Source organism: Humulus lupulus, chromosome X, assembly GCF_963169125.1.
Source record: "Humulus lupulus chromosome X, drHumLupu1.1, whole genome shotgun sequence".
In the NCBI taxonomy this organism is placed as follows: Eukaryota; Viridiplantae; Streptophyta; class Magnoliopsida; order Rosales; family Cannabaceae; genus Humulus; species Humulus lupulus.
In genome coordinates, this window is record NC_084802.1 from 47,521,125 (window position 1) to 47,530,036 (window position 8,912).

An 8,912-nucleotide genomic window follows, 5' to 3' on the forward strand; every position below is an offset into this window, starting at 1 on the left:
GTTTCTTCAAACTTCTTTTTAATCCCCTATTTTTTAGCTATATACACTTTTGCATACCTAAAACCCACTCACTCTCATTTTTTTTCTTTCCTACTCTCTCTCTCAAAAATCTCTCTGCCCCTTTCTCTCTATAGGAAACTACTTCATTTCTCCCAAATAGTTACTTCATATCTCTCAAAATCTACTTAATCTTTGAAACCCCTCTCTTTTTCTTAACCTTCCTACTTTTTCTCTCACCGCACTCTCTCTTTAGAAATCTCTCTTTGAAACATTATATATGGGCAAGCATTCTCTGATTAACTTTTCTCGTAATTTTTTTTTTACTTTTATACATATATATATATATTGGAGTTTTCTTTGTGCATATATAGGTGCGCTCTCGTCTTTTCGTCGTGTGTTAATAGTTTTAATCCCAATTTATTTTCATAATCGTGCATATTGTGTAGAGTTTTATAAATTTTCAACCGATCGGTTAGAACCGCAACCCCAAGTTTGGTGCCTCCTTCACAAGCACCTATGAATGCCCATGGCAACACACGAGGAGGGGCTGGGACAGGCTCACAGAGACAAAATGTTCTAGCAAACCCTCCTACATCATGATCAGATCGTCAGGCGCAGAGAGCTAGGAATAATGGGATAGAACAAAGGCGGGTTAATTTAGTTCGCCCTGATGGGACAAGGATTGCCTCGCCAGTTAGGTATCCCCCATCACCCATAAGACATCCGATGCCACCTCTTCCTACACGGTACATTCCTGCTTATGGAGACAGCAGAAGAAATCCTCCTTCGTCTGCCCATACCTATGTCCCACAGACACGCGTCGAAAATCCAGATCCTCGGCCTCAACCGCGAGCTGTAAGCTTCGCAAATGGAAGTTATTGGAATGAAAGTCATTGAAGTGGTAGGTCCGAGGGAGATATAAGAAATCATCTAAGTTTGGCACAAAGCCCTCGATACAGTCCACAACCTGATATGCGTGATCGCCTGAATTCACAAAGAAGAAATTCAGCTCGAGATGAGGGTGTTAGTTATACTCGTCGAGAGGGATATCCTTCTGAAGTACGTGATAATGTGAATGCCCCACAAAACCAAGCTCGAGCTTGGAGGGACAACAACCCATCAAACGTGTATGATAGGATGGGAGCTGTTGAATAGCCCCTAAATAACCTAGAGACTAGGGACCAAACCCTCGAGAGGCTAGCTCAGATGAAGGAGCAAATGAAGAAGCTTTTATCTAGAAAAGATAAAGATGATTGTGACTCAGAGGATGAGATTGAGCTTTTCGCTCCAAATATTGCGGCGGCCACATATCTGGCGGGCTTTAGAATGCCACACTTGTCAAAGTTTGACGGAGATGGGGATCTGTCTGATCACCTTGGAATGTTTAACACCACGATGATGGCCCACAATGTTGGACTCGATCTAAGGTGCATTTTATTCCCTTCAACATTGATTGGGCCAGCCAGGCAGTGGTTTAAACAGTACAAAAGACATTCAATTAGCTCGTGGAAGAAGTTTATTGTTGATTTCAAGAGAGCATTCAAGGCTTCCCAGACAGCTCGAGTAAAGGCTGATTCATTAGCTAATGTAAAGCAGTAACCTGGAGAATCATTGAAGGCATATCTAAGTAGGTTTGCCAATGTCGCTGCACAAGCTAGAGATGCTGATGATAGCTCTAAGCTCATGGCAATGAGGACGAGAATCCTTGTTGGAGGTGACCTGTGGTAAGAATTACAGAGAAAATGAGTTAATAGTGTGGATGAGTTCTTGGCACGTGCTCAAAGATGGGTTAACCTGGAAGAGGCGTGAGCTTTTGTGGCAGGAACCAGCCAAATCCCTGTCTAGCCCGTTGGAGCGGTAACGGATGTTGCACCTATGGCTCAAACCGTTGCCCAAAATAACCAAGGGGGAAATAATAAGAGGAAGGGAAATGGTGAGGGCGACCAGAGCAGAACAAAGAAAAATAAGTCCAGGGAGAAATTCAAACCTATTTCCGCAACTTATACCGACCTCACGGATACTAGAGAGCGCATCTTCTTAGCCAATTATACTCACCTTCCATGGAAGAAGGCAGAACCATTGAAAAACCAAAGAGCGAAGAGAGATCCTTCAAAATTCTGCCGATTCCACAATGATATCGGTCATAACACTGATGACTGTAGACAACTAAAGGATGAGATCAAAACTCTCATCAGGGTGGGACCTTTGGCCCAATATGCCCGAAATCGAGTGGTCCCTAGTCAACCCACTGGACAAAACACTCCATCAGCTCCAATGAATCAAGTCGGAGCTCAAGTGAATCAGGACGACCCTCCTCCAATAATAGGGGGAGATATAACCACCATTTTGGGAGGACCTCATCTGACAGGCACGAGCAAAGGTGCCCAGAAGAGGTAAATCAACAAACTGAAATCCTATAATAGAGTGGAGTTCGTCCTGGAACATCATTTATAAAAAAAACAGCGATTGAAAAAACAACCAATCATTTTTACAAAAGAAGATGCTAGCCATGTCTAGTTCCCACATAACGATCCTTTGGTCGTAACCATTCAGCTTGCCAACCGGAGAGTACGGAGGACACTAGTAGATAACGAGAGTTCTGTGAATCTACTTTTTAGGTCCACCTTGGAAAAAATGGGGTTGTTTGTAACCGAGCTGAAGGCGACCTCAATGATTCTATATGGATTTTCTGGTGAAGGGTCGGCTGCCATCGGAATGATCGAATTGGTGGTAACATTGGGAGAAGGTTCACGAACTGTCTCCAAGCTGCTTGAGTTCGTGGTAATCGATTGTCCAGCCGCATATAATGCAATTTTGGGTCGTCCTGCGTTGATGGCATTTGAATCCATAACCGCTATCCACCACCTAGCAATCAAGTTCCCGTCAGCTGCGAGAATATGCACTGTCAAAGGTGATCAACTCTATGAAGGGAAAATCACAACCCGGGCAGCAAGCTATGGCCATAAGTGCGGAGGTGAGGAGTCCCAGGAAGTGGATAACGACGTCGTCCCGCGTGATGACACTGACCCACGAATGAGCGAGGATAGGTCAGAGCTCCAAGCCATTGAGGAGCTTGAGGAAGTAAGTATAGACCCTGAAGAAGCTTCAAGAGTTGTTAAGATTGGGAAAAATATTGATGATGAAAGGAAGAAGGAGCTGATCAATTTCTTACAAGAGAATCTGGACGTCTTCGCCTGGTCATATGAGGACATGGTGGGAATAAGCTCGAGTGTGATCATGCACACTCTAAACTTGGACAAGAACATGCTTGCAAAATCCCCAAAACAAAGGCATTTGGGAACAGTCCAAGCTGAAGCACTGGAGGAAGAAGTAGCTCGACTGTTAAAGTGCGGGTTTATTCGTGAAGCAAAATACCTGATCTGGGTTGCCAATCCCGTGCTGGTCCCAAAGACAAACAGGAAATGGAGGACCTACATCAATTTCTCTGACTTGAACAAAGCTTGTCCCAAAGATTGCTTTCCACTGCCAAAGATTGATCAATTGGTAGATGTCACGGCAGGTCACGAGCTCATGTCTTTCATGAATGCATATTCTGGATATAACCAGATCGCGATGAACCCTGCGGACCAAGAGCATACTAGCTTCGTGACCCCAACTAACGTATATTGTTATAAAGTCATGCCCTTCAGGCTGAAGAATGCATGAGCTACATATCAGCGATTAGTCAACAAAATGTTTACCGATCAGAATGGGAGAAATGTTGAAGTGTATGTCGATGATATGCTTGTCAAATCCAAGGCTGTCGATAACCATGTATCCGATCTGAAAAAATGTTTTGAGATCTTAAGGAGGTATGACATGAGGCTGAATCCCCAGAAGTTTACTTTTGGAGTAGCATTGGGAAAATTTCTGGGATTCATAGTCAATACGAGGGGAATAGAGGCGAATCCTGATAAAATCATATCACTGTTAGAAATGTCCTCGCCTAGGTTGCGTAAAGAAGTTCAAAGCCTGACTGCAAAGGTGGCAGCTTTGAATCGTATTATTTCAAAATCCACTGACAAGTGCTTGCCATTCTACAACTTGCTCAGAGGAAACAAGAAATTTGAATGGACTGAGGAGTGCGAGAAAGCATTCCTCGACCTAAAAACGCACTTGGCCGAGCCCCCAGTATTGTTTAAGCCTATGTCTGGAGAATCTCTATTCCTTTATTTGGCTGTGACAAAAAATGCAGTCAGTGCCGTGTTAGTTCGAGAAGAAGACTGTGCTCAAAAACTGGTGTATTATATAAGCCAGAGTCTTCTCAGGGCTAAATCACAGTATCCACTGATAGAAAAGATCACATTCTGTCTGATATTGGCATCTAGAAAGCTCCAGCCATATTTCTAGTCCTATTCAATCTACGTCATGACAAGGCAGGTGTTGCAAAAACCTGAAACGTCGAGACATCTTTTAAAATGGGCAGTTGAACTCAGCCAGCTCGAGATATTGTATGTGCCACAGACCTCAATCAAAAGTCCAGCCCTTGCTGATTTTCTGGCTGAATGCACCCGATTTCAAGAGGAGCTTTTGAAGGAACCGGTGCAAGAGTTGCAGAAAATATTCGTAGATGGATCATCGAACGAAAATGGATCAGGAGCTGGGATCATATTAATCCCCCCTAGAAGGGCATCGATTCCATACAGCTCAAAGATTTGGATTCAAAGCATCTAACAACGAAGCCGAATATGAGGCCCTACTAGCTGGACCGAGAGTGGCAAAGGAGCTCAAAGCGAAGGTCGTCGAGTGCTATAGTGATTGTTAGCTCGTGGTTAATCAAGTGTTGGGAGAGTATCAAGCTCGAGCCACCAAGATGGCAGCTTACCTAGCTAAGGTGAAGGGGGAGCTATCCGAATTTGAGTACAGTATTGTTGAACAGATACCTTGCGAGCAGAATTCTAATGTTGACGCTTTAGCAAGGCTTGCCACCACCAAGGAAGTTGAGACCTTGAATGTAGTGCCAGTCAATTTCTTGGAGAGTCCTAGCGTGACAGGAAAAATGGTAGAGGTCAAGATGATTGACACAAGACTGACCTGGATGACCCCCATAATGGAATACCTCACAACAAGAAGGTTACCTGAGGGTAGAAAGGATGCAAGAAAAATACTATATCAAGCTCCGAGGTATGTGATAGTAGATGGGGCATTGTTCCGACGTGGTCATTCATTGCCTCTCCTACAGTGTGTTCTACCCGAGGAGGCTAAAACCATTTTGCAAGAAGTGCATGAAGGCTTTTGTGGAGATCATGCTGGGGGGCAAAACCTAGCACTGAAAATATTGAGGCAGGGTTATTTTTGGCCCACTTTAAGAAGAGACTCCATCTCGTATGTTCAGAAATGTGACAAATGCCAGCGCTTCACCATAGTTGCTCGAGCTGCTCTAGTCGAGCTAACGATGATCTCATCCCTGTGGCCATTTGCAGTGTGGGGAATCGACCTAATAAGTTCCCTACCTATGGGCAAGGGAGGATTTCGTTACGCAATGGTGGCAATCGACTATTTCATGAAGTAGGTAGAAGTTGAGCCTTTGGCAACGATCACTTCAAAGAATGTCCTGGATTTTGTGGTGAAGAATATTGTATGTCGGTTTGGGTTTCCTAAAATGATCGTGCCAGACAATGGGACACAGTTGACAGTGTTCTATTCACTAACTTCTATGAAAAATACGACATTATTAAGAGCTTCTCCTCAGTAGCGTATCCACAAGCCAATGGACAGATCGAGGCTGTGAACAAAACCCTAAAGGCGAGCCTTAAGAAGAGGTTAGACGAGGCCAAAGGAGTATGGCCCGAACAGCTCCCGCAAGTACTTTGGGCATACCGAACTTCTCACAGAACCTCCACGAGACACACTCCTTTCTCCTTAAATTTTGGAAGTGAGGTCGTCCTTCTAGTCAAAGCCATGGTAACCACTCACAGGCAAAGGACATTTAGCGAGGAACAGAATGATGAATTACTTAACTCATCTCTTGACCTGATTGATGAGAAACGAGAGGATTCGCAGTTACAGCTCGCCCATTATCAACAAAAAATCACTCGTTACTTTAATTCTAAAGTCAAGAGGCGTAGGTTCGGATTGGACGACCTGGTTCTTCGAAGGGTCTTTCTGGCAAATAAGGATCCCAAGGACGATGTCTTGGGCCCGAACTGGGAGGGACCATATCAAATCGTGGAGATTCTACATGAAGGAACCTTCAAGACAGCTCGGCTGAATGGGGAGATAGTCCCACGGACATGGAACACCATGCATTTAAAAAAGTATTATCAGTAGTACCATCATCCATGTAAGGCTTAAGTATAAAAGCCATTTGATTAAATAATATATGGATTTTTAAATAATTTTTCTTGCTAAGGTTGTATCAACTCGCGTATATAATGTTTGTAAAAGCAACCAAGAAATTTTCTACATTCTGGTTACTTGGGAGGCATATAACCCGAGGTGGGTCAGAATCGTTGGATAAGTTTAAATTACTTAAAACCCTGGATACAACTAGGTCCAAAACTTAGAAGCTTGGAAAGTTGATTATTCGATGGCTTTTTAAAAGCTCGAGATGTTAATAAACCTAGCACGAACTAAGTTTAAATTACTTAAAACTCTGGATACAACCAGGTCCAAAACTTAGAAGCTTGGAAAATTGAATATTCTATGGCTTTTTAAGAGCTCGAGAGGTCAATAAACCTAGCATGAACTCAGTTTTAATCATTTAAAACCCTGCATACAACTAGGTCCAAAACTTGGAAAGTTTGGGAAATTTTTTTAACATCAAGGGTTTTTTAAAGCTCGAATTATCAATAAATCTAACACGAACTAAGTTTAAATTATTTAAAATCCCGGATATAACCGGGTTCAAGGCCTGATTCTTAATAGGTATGATATAAATCAATACATAAAATTTGGATGTAACCGAGCTCAAAATATCTGTCCCGATCTAAAAATTGATTCCTAAATTCTCGAATGTACAATTCTAATAAACATGAGAGATAATAAAGGGTAGATAAATAGATAAAAAGTTAGATATATAAATTGAAAATAAAATTATCCCGAGGAGAAAAACCTCGAACTGAGCCCAAAGGAAATTGTTTACAAACAAATAAAAAAACCCAAAAGGAAAAAGGGTGTCACTGAGCTCCTCCAGGTCGCTCTGAGGATGTAACCTCCTCGCCATCCTGCTCGCCTGCCGCAGAAGCATCCCCCGTTTCTGACGGTTTTTTCAAAATTCAAGGTATGGATCCCACAGCTCGGGAGCCATGAAAGAAAAGTTCCCATCTTGGTTAAAGGCCTAGCAATGGTACAACATATCCTCCATGGATGAAAATGAGGACACCCTCTCTTCTTTGACTGGGGCCTCGAGCAGTTTAGCTTTGGCTCCATCAAATTCGGCCTGAAGTTGTGCATTTTGAGCCTGGAGGGCAGTCAAGGCGGTCTTCGCAGCCAGCTCGCTTTCTTGGGACGAGGCAAGAGCAGGCTTGGCCTCGTGTTTGTTTTTATGAGCAGCCGCCAAGGCAATTTTTGCGACCTACTCAGCTTCTTGAGTGGCTGTCAAGGTAGTATTGGCGGCGTTTACTTTGGCCCGGAGCTCATCATTTCTAGCCCTAGCGCGGGCTATACTACGATATTGAGCCAAGACAGACTGCAAGATAACAAGGCAAGTCAGATATATCCTTAGACGCAATGAAAAGCAAGATGTCACCAAGGAAGGATAACTTATAGTAAGGTTCATCCCCATGGATGATTCCAGGACGTTCTCCAGGCTGCCCTCCTCGATGATCCTTAGATCCCTCGAGCTGGCCTTACAGGCGTGCCCCACCATATGGCTCGCCATCTCATAAATGATGCCCCAAAAAAGCTTCAGGGATCTTTTCCAGATCCTAGGATCTACTAGAATTCGAACGGTCGGGGATGGAATGGTGGGGGCTGGAGGGTCAGCTTGTATTACTTGGTCCCGAGGAGGCGCGAATTGAGGTGGAGGAGGAACCCTAGCGATAACAGCAGACACTGGAGCTGTAAAGCTGGTGGCTTTCCCCTTAGCAGGGGATTTTGAGGCATTTCCTACTACCGGAGGGGCCTTCTTCGTAAACCTAGGCCTCTTCACAACAGGGCCCAAGCCGGTTTTCCCGGCCTGGAAGGCAGTACGGAGATCATGAGCTCTGATTTGTTCCATCTCTTCGCCTGAAATGGACGAAAGGGGATTAGTTCACAAATAAAATCAAAACCATATACAAGGCAATAAAATAAATGAAGATCTTACCCTCCGGGCTGGGGGAAAAGTTTATAATCACGACCTCTGGCCTTGGGAGTACTGGAGGAGAGGGAGAGTCTACGACTACTATTTCTGGGATCCTATGATGTTCAGGCTCAGGTTCCTCCTCGGGACTAGATTCCTCTAAATATTGTCTAAATCCAGGGGCAAAGGTACCTTGGAGCAGAGAAAACCAGGACCTACAGTTGGTCCCATACTCCTCAAAAATGGCGGACCTAAAATTTAAGGTATTATCAACAACAACTATCCCCTTTGGGTAACTAGTGTCATGATGCACCACTAGGTGGTCTACACATTGGAGCAAGGTTATGTTACAATATGGGTTGCGAGGATGACGATGGGCGAGTCGATTTGGGTTAAACCTAACTAACCTAAAATCGTCAACAATCCTATCTAGCTCCCTATAGGGGTATGGGTTACCTTGGCTGGAGGGGCCGTCTGCTGCCCCTGATGCAGTATGATTAGATCAGGTTCCTGAATAACCTTGGGAACCCACCTTTTCCGCACAAGAGGCACCTCGTCCTCTTCCTCATCCTCGCCTTCAGTGGCTGACAAGGCCTCATCTTGAGAGGATGGGAGCTCGTGGATTACCGGGAGGGTAGCCCGGGTCCTTAAGGCCAACGTCTGGCCTTCGCCAATCAATTGGCACACC